This window comes from Furipterus horrens, unplaced genomic scaffold (assembly GCF_987537825.1).
Source record: "Furipterus horrens unplaced genomic scaffold, mFurHor1.1.pri manual_scaffold_2, whole genome shotgun sequence".
Taxonomy (NCBI): Eukaryota; Metazoa; Chordata; class Mammalia; order Chiroptera; family Furipteridae; genus Furipterus; species Furipterus horrens.
In genome coordinates, this window is record NW_028327172.1 from 165,175,594 (window position 1) to 165,190,218 (window position 14,625).

General features: G+C 35.1%; 1 protein-coding gene across 1 annotated transcript in view; it reads right to left on the bottom strand.

The window, feature by feature from the left end:
• CFAP299 (cilia and flagella associated protein 299) overlaps window positions 1-14,625 on the bottom strand; it is a 556,975-nt gene that overhangs the window by 438,000 nt on the left and 104,350 nt on the right. The window lies entirely within an intron of this gene.

Below are 14,625 nucleotides of genomic sequence, written 5' to 3' on the forward strand. Positions count from 1 at the left end.
AGAAACAGTAGAATTGATGGTTGCCAATGGCTAGGGTGTGGGGGAAACAGAGGCTGGAAAAAGGGTAAAACCTCTCTATTATAAATGTGTAATATAGAGACTCTTGGTGATAATACTATACTATATAAATGAAATTTCATTTGCTAAGAGAGAAGAACATGTGTTCTCAGGGGGAAAAAAAGAGGTAAATATGTGAAGTAATGGGGGTGTTAGTTAACTCAATGGTGGAAATTCTTTCACAATGTATAGATATATCAAATCATCATGTTGTACATCTTAAATATATATAATTTTTATTAAATATATATTTTATAAATAAACAAAAGTAACAGAATAATATACTGCTAGGTTAAAAAGCAAGTTTCCAAATGAAAACTATAGTATGACTGCAGTTTTAAATAGTATATAAAATATAAGTTCATATATATGAAAAAAATGAAAGAAGTATATCAAAATACAAAAACCAGTTGTCAGAATCACTTACTTTTTATTTTCATAGTGAATACATATCGATTTTATAAAAGGTATCTTCATAATAATAAGTATTTATTTTATTTGATATGCTATTTCTTAACTTTAAAATGAGCACATTTCTGTTTTACTTCAAGCATCTTATTTATCAAAGCCAAGTAAGGAAATCTTCACTAGAAGAAAACACAAAACTCAGTTATTAATTAACAAAAACTGCCTTATTGTTTTAAGAAAATTTAATAAGAGAAAAGTTGATATGAATTATATAAGTAGAAAATAAAAATTTTCTTCTAAATGAAGAGAAATTAACTAGCAATAATTTAGTTTTTTTACCCACACTAAAAAATTCACAAAGACCAAGAATTGGTGCAGCATGTGTCTGTAATATTTCTTTATATCATTTCCTAAAATGTTATTTTAAATTTATAGGTAAAATTTGTTCTTGCTGCAGATCCTTTTTTGCTAGGAAAGTAAGCCATATAAGTATACATTTCAGGAAGGAAATGAAAGGTTCAGCCAAATTAAATAGTTTTTTCTTCTCCCTCCTCTTGCTACCTCCACTGTAAAACATAAATTAATACTGAATTTTAGAATTGTTGAGGAACACCATATCTATAAAATCTAGCCTACCTTTATATGCTTTAACAAAATGAAATATCAATAAAATTTAACATATAAACTGAAATCTTTTTTTTTTTAAACATTAGGTGAGCAAGTGCTGGACTTGGAGTCAGACATACTGGAATTAAGACTCTCAAAAGCCATTACTTTGAATTTTATGCACCTGCCATATACATCAATATATTCATCTATTGCACAAAGAGAGAGAGACAGGCTAGGTGCCTCTTGAGGGGTTTTAGCTTAGTGATATGGTTTTAGCTTAGGTACGTGAATAACTAAAGAAAATTATAAACTGTGGTTTAAAAAATTGTGAAGGAAATAAAGTGGACATAGGGTTAAAGATCAGAGGATGACTTGGTAAACATAAGTGGTCACAAAAGACTGCTCAACTTTATTGACCTTTGAGCTGAGACAGGAAGGAGAAGGAGCCACATTCATAGAACGCGTTGCAGAGCAATCCAAGCACAGGGAAAAGGGTGTTAGTAAAATGGGAACACACTTCAGGTGTGAGGCACAGAGGGGAAGGTGGGACAGCCAGAGGGTTATAAGCATTTGAGCACGAAAAAACTCTGCCTTTGACCCCCTACTGGTCACAACTATTTTCCCTGGATCGGCCAAAGCACTAATTTATCATGAGCCACACATGTTTATTTACTTGTCACAAACATCCCTATCATTGATTCTTCTTGACACTGGACTGTAAAAGGTATTAACTTATGAAATTTGGTGAGAAGGAACAGAAAAGTAAGTTTCTAAATTTGTTACATATATGTAAGGGCTATGTAATACTGTTTACCCAAAATATGATGAAAACAGTTCCTTAAATAGAGAATAAAATGGTTATATTACCCTTATGTCTTATTTATAAATTTTAACTATTATATTTGTATGCATAATATATGGATTATTTTACTTTCCATAGTTTTCTAATGAGTTCTTTTTTAAAAGTTTATTATTTAAGTGTTTTTAGCAAATGGCATTCAGAATTCTAAGTCCAATTTACTACCTCCATTTTTACGAACATATTAAACTTACAGAAAACCTGGTGTCCAGCCTATATTAATTCTATTTTTAAGCCATGAAATTATCCTAAGAATTTTTAAAAATCTTGTTCATTAAAACAATCATTACATAAAATGTGGGGTCTTTCCTGAATAGCATATTACAATTATTTTTATTATAGTTAAATAATTTTGATTCACAGCTTAATGACATCTATATTAGACAAAATTAAACATGTTAAACATAATATTTCACGTCTGAATATTTTTACTCTTGGCAAATATTGTAAAATGCAAACTTGAATTTTTTGCTAAGAGAGTGACAAGCTACTTGGGCACTGTTAAAACTGAAAACTTACTTTTCCTAAAATACAGACGTAAATAAGATTGATTAACTTTTTTAAATCCTCTTTATAGAGTGACTATAGAAAATGAAAAATTAGGAATGAAATTATATCTTTAAAGGGGCAGTAACTCCTTCTGTATAACACTTTACTGTTACTGGATAGCTATGGTTTAAATCTTATACATAATGACTAATGCACTGAATTTCAAACAGTGGGATCGCAAAACAAAGGTATTTGATATTTTTAAGTGCTAATTTAAACAAAAAGCATTTAGAAAACTTTTGGCAAATGTGAAGAATATAAATTGGGAATTCACGGATATAAATTATACAATTTCTAGAAGAATAGGATAACGACCTACTTGGTTCAGCTTTTATTCAATATGTAGCATCTGTTATTACCTAGCAATTTTTGTGGGTAAATTTTTGTGGGTACTAGAAATTCACAGTGAGTAAGACAGAGGAGGATTATTCACCCATGTATCTCATACTCTATGGGATGAGGGTTGATAAAGTAGAAGAAAAGTGGGTGGTGAATTGTAAAATCAAAGTCAGGAGGTTCTTTAAAAGAAGTAGTATAGACAGGCTAAAAGAGAAAGACCAAGTACCAAACATGCTAAAGTTTAGAAGAGTCAAAATGAGAAGTAGGTAAGGTTTCTGAAATCCTGAGTGATGGGGCCTCTCATCTGCCCAACCCAGAAAGATAACCACACACTCACATGTAAGAATCAGTAAGAGGGACTTCCAGCCAAGATGGAGGCCTAGACTGACATGCTTCATCTCCCTCCACAGCTAAGAAGGAATACAACTACTGCAAAACCAAAAATAACCAGAAGTTCCAGAAAATAAAGCTACATAGAAGTCCAATGTATGAAGTTATAAACAAGTGGTGCTTATCCAGATGGGTAGGAGGGGTAAAGCTGGGGTGGAGAGGTCAAGTTGTTTTGGTGGCAGCAGCAGCAGCAACAGCAACAGTGGCAGGACAGCAGTAAGCACAGACACCCATATTTAAGGGGTGGCGAGAAGTGCCTGGGGAGCACCCCAGACTGCGGACTAAACCCATCAGCTCACAATTCCTACACCAGGGAAGAAGGACCCCCATTGCCTCGGACTGTGAGGGTCAGAGGATGTGGAAATTGAGGAGGAGGCTCCGGGTCTCTCAGCAGAGAGTGAACGGAAGGAATCCATCTTGGACCCCTGATCCCACACAAAGTGCCACAGCATGGTGAGAAGGGTGCCTAGGAGTGATGAGAGCAGGGGACTCTGCCTCTATAGCATAGGAGGTGTAACAGCCCCGTCCAGAAAGCAAAGGTAAACACAAAACTGTCAGGATGGCACAGATCATGATAGAGATCCCAGTGACACAACTAATGGCTCAGCAGATAGGAAATCTTTTGAGGCACAGTTCAGAGCTTTAGTTATACAAATGCTTACAGACCTAACAGCAGATCTTAAACAAGACAAAGAAGGAGTGAAAGCCAGTTCTGCTGAAATGAATGAAAACACATACGAAACTAGTGGTGCGGGAAAGAAAACCAGGGATCAAATCAACAAATTGGAACATATGGAAGGAACAAAAAGTCAACCAGTGCAGAAAGAGGAAACAAAAAGTGAAGAAAATGAAGAGAGGCTCAGAAACCTATGGGACAGCTATAAGCGGGCCAACATCTGAGTCATAGGGTTGCCAGAATGTGAAAAAGAAGAACTTGAAATTGAAAAATTATGTGGAAAAAGTAATGAAGCAGAACTTCTCTAACTTGGGGAGGGAAATAGACTTACAGTAGAATGCCAAAAATGACAGTCCATGGGATTTCACCCTGAATATCTGTTCATGGTCAGAGAAAAGGCTGTTATGGCCAGTACTGTTGTTACCTGAAAAGTTTAATATGTATTTTCTTTTTGATCTAGTACACATCTCTGATGAAAGGATTTTAAGCATCATAAAATTTTTCCCAAAATTCTATATCCCTACATAGAGTTACCACCTGTGCAGTTACAGGGCCATTCTATCAGATTCTGACTCTTCCACATTTTTTTATTACTACCCAGTTTTAGATAGTAATCCTTTCTCTATAATCATTCAAAACATGTATGTTTCCATGCTTTCAAATAATGCCATATATACCAGAACACAAAATAGTCTTTCTATTTCTTGGAATGATATCTCTAAATTAAATGTTTGATATTGAATATTAGCCCCGTACTAGGTTCTAAATATAAGTCAGGCAGGCTCACACTGGAAAATTCTTAGATGGACAGAATATAAATGGGAGAAAAATACATGGTAGCACCACTATTATCATGTGTTAACTGGTAACAATAAACATATAATTGTTCAAAGATATTTTATATTTTCTGATTTAGAAGTAGGAATACCTGATATGATATCACCTAATACAGGAAACTAAAGAACAACACAAACAAAGGAACTAAATAGAACAAAGAGCAGAATAGCAGTCAATAGGGGGGAGGGGAGAGGGAGAGAAGGGGGATAAGTAAGGGAAGGGTTTAATTAAAGAGCCTGTATAAAAGACTCATGGACATAGACAACGGGGAGGGATATGATTGCGGGAGAGGGGGTGGGCTGGGTGGGGGAGAGAAATTGGGGGAAAAGGGGACAACTGTAATTGAAAAACCAAAATAAAAAAAAAAAAGAAGTAGGAATACCTGTCTTGTAGCTCCAGCTCTGCCACTAATTAGCATATCATTTTTAAACAAGTTACTTTTATGCCTTTGGAGTCATGCACAGTTTCCTCAATCTATAAAGTACAAAAATAAAGACTAGGTCTCCAAGTTTCCTCTAGTTTTAAATTTTTAACTTCATACAGTCTCTAATAAAAATTCTCTTGAGAAAATAATTCATATTAACAAAATTATTTCATATGTACTTTGCAAAACCAGTAAAATAAATTTATTCTTTCAATAGTATGCCTTAAGAGTGTGATATCTGCAGTGAGTTTCAATTCTGTTAATATAAAAAAATCAATAGCTCACTAATCTATACATAGATCTTTAAATATTGTGTCCTTTGCTATGAGTTTTGGGGGATTTAACCACTAGCAATTGATAATTTTAGCACCCTGGGTTTTTTTTTAAGTATATTTTATTGATTATGCTGTTATAGTTGTCCCCATTTTTTCCCTTTGCTCCCCTCCACCCAGTCGCCCCCTTCCCTTCAGCTATCCCACCCCACTTAGTTCATGATCATGAGTTGTGCATGTAAGTTCTTTGGCTTCACCCTTTTCTATATTATTCTAACATCCCCATCTATTTTGTTTCTACCAATTATGCTTCTTAATCTCTGCACCATTTTCCCCTTCTTCTTTCCCCTCCAGCTGATAATCCTCCAAATGATTCCCATACATGATTCTGTTCCTATTCTGGTTGTTTGCTTAGTTTGTTTGTGCTTTTATATTTTAGATTCAGTTATTGATAGTTGTAAGTTTGTTGTCATTTTAAATTTCATAGTTTTGATCTTCTTTTTCTTAATAAGTCCCTTCAACATTTCACATAATAATGGCTTGGTGATGATGAACTCCTTTAGCTGTACCTTGTCTGGGAAGACGAGCATTTTATCTTCCCTTCCATTCTGTTTGTTTTGGTGGCATATGGAGACTTCCCAGAAACAAGCAGCTATAAATTTCACAAGAGCATCCTCATTTCAATGAAGTACCGTCATCCTTGTATGGACTATTTGCCTTTACAAGTCATACCTAAAATCCTTAGCACATCTGTCAGCTGCCCCTACTAATACAAAGCTTTTCCAACAAGGTGTTGTTGCCTCTTCTTAGAATTATCTATAGTTGTGTTTTCCCAGCAGCCATACATGACAATGTCATTGTCTTAGGACATAACAGTTCTGCTAATGTGTCTTAAAGAGACCACAGCCTAAAATATACCTGTTGGGTATTTTTATACTTTTGTGGACATAATAAACATCTTTTTGTAAATCAATTGATCTTTTACAAAGGCACCTACTTGTTTAGATGATCTATGACTAAATTATTATAGAATAATTTAAAATAATTCATGGACTAATGTGTCTTATAATGCACCCTATGTAGATTAAGTTGAGCTATAAATAATGAGGACAAACCCAATCCCAGATATGAAGAGGTTTTTTTACATATACTGTAATTGGAAATTAATTTTGATAGAAATAAAGTATCTTAAGAATGTAATTTTTTGTAACAATTAATCCAATAAACAAAAACCAGCAGCATCTTCACAACATCCACTTAAATATCTTTACCCTTGGAGTACTATAAGCTATAAGTTATCATGAGAATAATTTTTTAAGAAAAATTTTTTAAGAAGCTACACCATCGTCTCTCGAGACGGACGGCTGCCGACGAATTTTTTAAGAAAGCACAAAGTTAAAAGTTTTGTATTAATATTTTTTTTAAGGAAAATGGCCTAATACATAAGGAAAAGAATATATCAACTAGGTGTTTCCCAGGTTCACATTAAATGACTACAGCTGGGTATAACCATTAAAAAAAAAACTGGTTACAACCATTAGAAAATACTTGGCCACTATAAATCAGAACATATGTTTTAGCTTTATGGCAGCAGAGTGTGAGCTTTTTGTCACTTGGTTCTCTTAAGGCTTCTCCAAATGTGTTAATGTTCCAGGTGTCCACTTAATTCAGTTAGTATCAATATAAAGATTTTTCAAGATGTAGTCTAACTTTAATGAACTAAAGTTTATTGGACTAAACTGATATAGCTGTCTATAATGTTGCAATGAGTTCTACATGACTACTTAATATTAAAATATTTATTGATTTGATTTAATTAATGAATTTCTTTACAATGCTCTGTGATTCAAAATAGATAACTTTTCATAACAAATAATTTATTACTTTATTAGTCTGTAGCAAATGGTTGCACTTTTGATCAGGAATGTGTCTTAGTCTTACCTAAGAGTTGAAAATACCAGTTAATGACAAACAATTATTTAAAGTCTAATTTGGTGTTTTCCACAGTATGTTCCACATAACATCAAAATATTTTATCTACTTTTCTTATGCACATTAGCATGGTAAATCATCTGTGGAATCTAGAAATAAAGAAATCTATTTGATTTTCTCTAACTCAGCATTTCCCAAATTGATTTGACTATGGAATCCTTGTATCCCATAAAAGATATCAATCTCATGCTGAAAGTACTTTAAAAGCTTTGGGGTGGAAAATATCACCAAGTCTTCTCTGTATACTTCATTTTTTTTTCATACAGATTTTATTTATTTTTAGAGAGAGAGAAGGGAGGAAGAGAAGAAGAGAAACATTGACGTTAGAGAGAAACATCACTCAGTTGCCTCTCATACACACCCCAGCTGACTGAGGACCAATCCAGTAACCCAGGCATGTGCCCTGACCAGGAATCAAACTGGTGATCTTTTGCTTTGCAGAACAACACCCAACCAACTGAGCCACATTGGTCAGGGATGTATACTTTATTAATAATTCATGAATAATTTGTTTCCAAAACATTCAAGTCTATACATCTTTTTTCACTTTAAGTCCCCTATATCTCATTTTTTAAAAATAGAGGCTGTTGATAAACTGGTAACCTGAACTTCAATTTTTTATAATCCAACTCAATACAGTAAATATTCAGTGAGGTACTGTGCTTGGCATTATAAAATTGTTATATCATCTCTTAGTTTACACTTTGGTAAACTAAATAGAACAAAGTTCTGCTATTTCTTTTTTCCTTATAAAACACAATTCATACCAATCTGATCATCTTTCTGGAACCCCATCTATTCAAAAATATCTACAATTATTTTGAATTATTATAATCAACACTAGGCATATGAGTCTAATTAATGTAGCATTTTCAATGAATTAGGAGATACTTTATTAAACATTGATACTTTTCTGATATTATTTCTGAGCATTCCCTTTTTAAAGGGATAGCTGGTATGAAATTCTTTGGAAATTTATGTGAAGACAACATATCAGCAAACTCCTTCTCATGCCCTCAAAAAGTATGGCTTTCATTGGCCAGAGCACTTCACTACAGCAATGTCTTTTTAAGTGAAGTACTTTAAATTTCATAAATAAATGATAATAAATTAAATGATAAATAAATTAAGACAGGAGTGAAACTTTTATCTAAGGAACATGGAAGGAAATAGAATAAACTCACACCCAACTATTGCATTCAGAAACAAATAGTTTCATCAGGGCAAACATTTTTCAGACCTTAAAAATTATATCAGTCTCTTTTGGACATTGAATGTCCAGTCAATTTTTTTTAGGTTTAATATTGTTTTTCAAAATACATAATAGATTTTTTATTTGATCAATTGTTTATTTAAAATATTTATTTAACTGTTAGAGGGTTTTGCTCATGAAAAATAAAAATTAATATTTATTTCTATGCATTTTTATTCCAGATAAGTATTATATGGTGATAAATACAAAGCTATCAAAAAATTACCTTAGAATAAAGTGAAATTCTATGGGTAAGTTAAATGGAAATAGAGTCAAGAAAAGAAATGAGTGATAAATATTTTCAATTGTTACAGGATAGCTGGTATGGGTTTTTAAATGGAAAATAGTGGACACCATCTGCTATAGTATTTAGTTTCCATTGAATACATTTTAAAAAGTGGCATACAATACACTAGATGTGACATCCTTTATGTCAATTTAAATTATGCTGAAAAAATTGATATAAATTTTTCATATTGAGGAGGAACACAGTTTTCAAAATTTTGCTAAGGAGTAAATGAACAATAGGTTTAAAGACCACTGATAGAGCTAAGTGAAGGATTAAATAAATGCACTAGAGAAATGTTGTATGATTGCTAGAGCACTAACTGTCCACACAAGTTTGTTTTCATGAATCCAAAGTGAGACCTGTTACTTCTGCAGGTTTTCTCTAGCCATGATCAGGTTTTCAAGTGCAGGTGTGGGGGGAGAGGAAAACTGGATTTAACCAGAATTAGAGTTTGCCAGACAACAATAATAAATCAAAAAATAAAATCAAGGGAGTTGATAATGTCTTCAGGGAGTGATTATAATGATGGATTTTAGAATCTCAACTAAGTATGGAGGGAAGTAGGAGAATGAAGACTTAAGGAATAGTTTATAAATGTGGTAGGAACAATGGGCTACGGGGCTCATGGAAGTCAAAGCGTAAGCCAAGAGAACTAAAAAGAGAGCTGTGGAAACTTTAGTATTAGTGTTGAAAATGTAGGATACTTGAAATTGAGGTTGTGGAGGGATTACAAATATAGTAATACAAGATCTAGGGTCTGATGATGAGATGAGCTGGATAAAGTTGGTTGGGGGGCAAGCTCATGGAAGAAAAGAGGGTCAGGATCCAAGTGGCCAGACTTGAAAGGTTTATATCCATGCTTATTGAATCCCTAAGGTATGACATATATAGGAATTGTCACATTAGTTAATTAACAGGCCATTAGACTGAAATGGCTCTAATGCTATGGAAGCCTAGACAAGTTTGCAAACAAAATATAAGCCCTAAATGCCTCCATGATACAAAATCTAAATTTAAGGACTACCAGTCACAAACAGCCAACTAGGCTTTAAGCTATAGTCAATGAATAATTTTCTTGTTTTGCTCCTGCCTTTTCTCTAATACTAGTCTCTCCCGGAGCCCCTTTTGGTGTAGGGTCACTAATTATTTTCCATTTAGCACTGCCTAATGAGAATTGATTTTTCTTTAAATAAGCTCCTGGATTTTTTAAAAAGATTTTACATAATTACTTTTAGAGAGAGGAGAGGAGAGAAATAAAGGGAGAGAAACATCAATGTGCAAGAGGCACATGATCAGTTGACTCTCGCATGCCCCAAACTGGGGAGCTGGCCCCCAACCCAGGCATGTGCCCTGACTGGGAATGAAATGTTTGCAGGCTGTTGCTTAACCCAATAAGTCACTCCAGTCAGGGCTTGAAATTTCATAATATGTTGTTTATCTTTTAACAGTTTGAAGAGGTTGACAGCTCCAAGAGACTAAACTGAAATCTATAGATAACATTAAGACACACGGGTGATGATGTATTGTGGTGCAGACATGATATTCAAAACTGAGAGACTGGAGAAGACAGAGAAAATTGTCTGAAAACAGCAGTCCCAGGGGAATGAAGGTGTAAAACTCAACCACAACTAGAGTGGCTTCTGGGGGACAGTATCCTAAGGGAAGAGCCAGTTTAAGGTAAAGGGAATAACTGAAAAAGAGCTCCAGAGAGCACAGTGGATGGGATACTGAAACTGGAAAGAGATAAAAGACTGAGTTGGAAAAGGAGATGAACAAATGGAATGAAATTCCAAGGGATAAGAAATCCTGGAATTCTTGATTGTTTGTATAACTGACAGAAACGGGGAAATAGAATATAATGAGATTAATACTGACGCTATTGTGGGAAACTACTTGGACCCCAAAACTTGATATAAAACTTATTTTATTTTTTAATTTCTTTTTTATTGTTGTTCTGTTTCAGTTGTTCCAGTTTTTCCCACATTGCTCTCCACTGCCCCGCTGCCCCTCCACTCCCACAGTCAATTCTCCACCCTGTTGTCCATGTCCATGGGTCATTTATACTAGTTCCTTGACCAGACCCTTTCTTTTCTTTCCCCCTTTTCCCCTTCCCTCCCCCCCTCTGGTCACTGTCAGTCTGCCCCTTGTTTCCATGCCTCTGGTTCTGTTTTGCTCATTTGTTTGTTTTGTTCATTAGGTTCCTGTATTAGGTGAGATCATATGGTATTTGCCTTTCACCACCTGGCTTATTTCACTAAGCATAATACTCTACAGTTCCATCCATGTTGTTACAAATGGTAGGAGTTCCTTCTTTCCTTCTGCTGCACAGTATTCCATTGTGTAAATGTACCACAGTCTTTTGAACCACTCATCCACTGATGGGCACTTAGGTTGTTTCCAGCACTTGGCTATTGTAAATAGCACTGCTATGAACATGGGGGTGCATACGATTTTTTGAATGGATGTTTTGGGATTCTTCAGGTATAATCCCAGCAATGGAATTGCTGGATTAAAAGGCAGTCCCATTTTGACATTTGTGTGGAAATTCCAAAATGCAATCCCTATTAAAATACCAATGACATATTTCACAGACCTAGAACAAATACTTAAAAAATTTATATGGAACCAAAAATGACCCTGAATAGCCTCAGCAATCTTGAGAAAGAACAAAGTAGGAGGAATCACAATACCTGATATTAAACTATATTACAAGTCCACTGCAATCAAAACAGTCTGGTACTAGCACAAGAACAGACATATAGATCAATGGAACAGAATAGAGAGCCCAGAAATAAAAAAAGTCTAGGTATCTATGGTCAATTAATATTTGACAAAGGGGGCAGGAGCATAAGATGGAGTAAAGATAGCCTTTTCAATAAATGGTGTTGGCAGAATTGGACAAGGACATGTAAAAAAATGAAACTAAACCACCAACTCACACCATACACCAGAATAAACTCAAGATGGATCAAAGACTTAAATGTAAGCCATGACACCATAAAAGTCCTAGAGGAAAACATAGGCAGTAAAATTTCAGATATCCCATGTAGCAATATTTTCACTGAAATATCTCCAGGTCAAGGAAAATAGAGGAAAGAATAAACAAATGGAACTATATCAAACTAAAGTTTCCACTTGGCTAAAGAGAAAGAACATCAGCAAAATGAAAAGGGAACCAACTGTGTAGGAAAATGTATTTGCCGATGATACCTCAGACAAGGGTTCGATCTCCAAAATGTATAAAGAATTTATATGACTCAACACTAGGAAGACCAACAATTCAATTACAAAATGGCAAAGGGCTTCAACAGATACTTCTCCAAGGAGGATATACAGAGGGCCCATAGGCAAATGAAGGGCTGCTCAATGTCACTAGCTATCAGAGAGATGCAAATTGGTCAGAATGGCCATCATTAACAAATCAATAAACAACAAATACTGATGAGGATGTGGAGAAAAGGGAACCCTAGTGCACTGCTGGTAGAAATGCAGACCAGTGCAGCCACTGTGGAAAACAGTATGGAATTTCCTCAAAAAACTAAAAATGGAACTGCCTTTTGATATAAAGCTTATTTTAAAGTAAAAACATTTGAACTAAAGAAGATGCAGAAAGAAATCTTACCTGAACTTCATTTATCTGACTCGAGCAGAGCCTTCCCAAAATACTACTACTTTTAACCCTCTTTCCAAGGGAGTTTCCTGTGAATTCAGCTGCCTTGAACACAGACTGCACATTTTCATTAGCATCAAAAAGCCCAAAAGACTTTCCATACCTTCCTGTTTAACACCTAACACCCACCCCATCCACCTCCATTAATTTTGGTATATAAAGCTTTTATCTCTGGCTATTGTACCCATAAATAAGTGCTCAGGCTTGTACACTTATCTGTGAACACAAAAGGGAATCTTGTCTTTTTTCTCCTGTTGATCTACGGCCAGTTAATTTGCACATTCCCCAGTCACTGAGCGCAAGGGGAAAGAGAAAAGGTTTTCATCCCAACCCTATTAAGGCAGATAGCAGAGAGAAGAAGGAATGGAGCTTGGAAAGCTCAAGAACACTTTTACTACTCTTATCATTGATGCTTTAGAAGTTGGAGGCTTTAGAAGTCGGAGGAGGGATAGCCTTATAAGAGCACTACGTGGGCCTTGTTTTGTACAATTCATCAGTTAAAATAATAGACCACTTGGTCTCACCATCAACAACTAAAAGACCAGCAACCTTTTTCTTGACTGACTTCTGAGACATCATATTCTCCTGGTTTCCACCCTGCCTCATTGACTTACTCAATCTCTTTGCTAGATCATCCTCCTCTCCTGATCTCTAAATTTTGGCATGCTCTAGGGCTCTGTCCTTGACTCTCTTCCATTTCCCTCTCTCTAGGGGCTCTCAGTCCCGTAGCTTCAAATACCAAATATTCATTAATTTCTAAATAAACAATTCCAGCCCTAACTTTGTCTTGAGTTCGAAACTCACATATCAACAGGCGACCTGACATTTCCACTTGGATAACAGAATGTATAAAAGATATTCTTATACCCTTCACACCCCAAGAACAACCTACCTCTTTCTCAGTTGTCCTTGTCTGCCCATCTAAGTAAATGGCTCCACAATTTATCAAGTTGCTCAAGACAAAAATAACTTAGGTACTTCATTTGATTCTTCTCTTTCAGTTGATATGCCCTCTGAATATCAAATCCATCAGTATATCCTACCATTCTATTAAAAATATGATTCCTAATCCTGGTATACTCTATGACCTCTCCAGAATAAGCCTCTATGTCTTGCCTGAGCTACTGCAGTACCTATTAACTGGTTTCTGCCTGCATCTATTTCCTCCTATAATCTGCACTCTACACAAAAGCCAAGAGAGATTTATTTTTAAAAAGTAAATGTGTTCACTTCTGCCACGCTGCATTAGCTCTAAGTGTTGTCCAGAGTTCTTATATGACTTCCAAGTCCCAGGCCACACAGGCACCTGCTTACCTCCCCTTCCTCTCACTCCCCCTCTGGCCCTGACGCCAGCCTCACAGGCTTTCTCATTACTCCCCACATTTGCCCCCCAAGTCTTTCTTTCCTTTGCCTGGACCCTCCACAATCTTTGAAGGACTCCTTCTCAGTTTTGAGCTTCTAATAAGCTATATCTGAACAAGCTATAAAAAGTAACCTGTACCAAATCAAGTCAATTCAATTACCTTGTTCCACTTCATTTTCTTCATAGTCTCTAATACCACTTAAAACTGCATTTTGAATTGATTTGCTATTTCTTTTATACCTGTCTTTTCACTAGAAAATAAACCCCACAAACATGGAAATCATGTCTCTCTTTTTCATCCCTGTATCTTCAAAACCTAGACTAGTTCCAGCAATAAATAATACTGCTGAATTGATGAATAAGTTAATGGTCAATTCATAAATATATCCTTTATACTTCCATTCTTTTGTGTTGTTTTACATACTAAACTCAATTTCTACTGACTTACAGAACTCAATTTGTTTCTTCTCTGCATTCTGCAAGATATTTCTAAGTTGACCTATCTCCTATAGCTCATTATGTGATATAAAACCATATTAAATAATTGTCATAGTATACTGATGGTGAGATGTATAAAATTATTTTAAAATCAAATTTAAACAGGTGTATTCTCCTTCCTACCTCACCATGTCAAGAAGG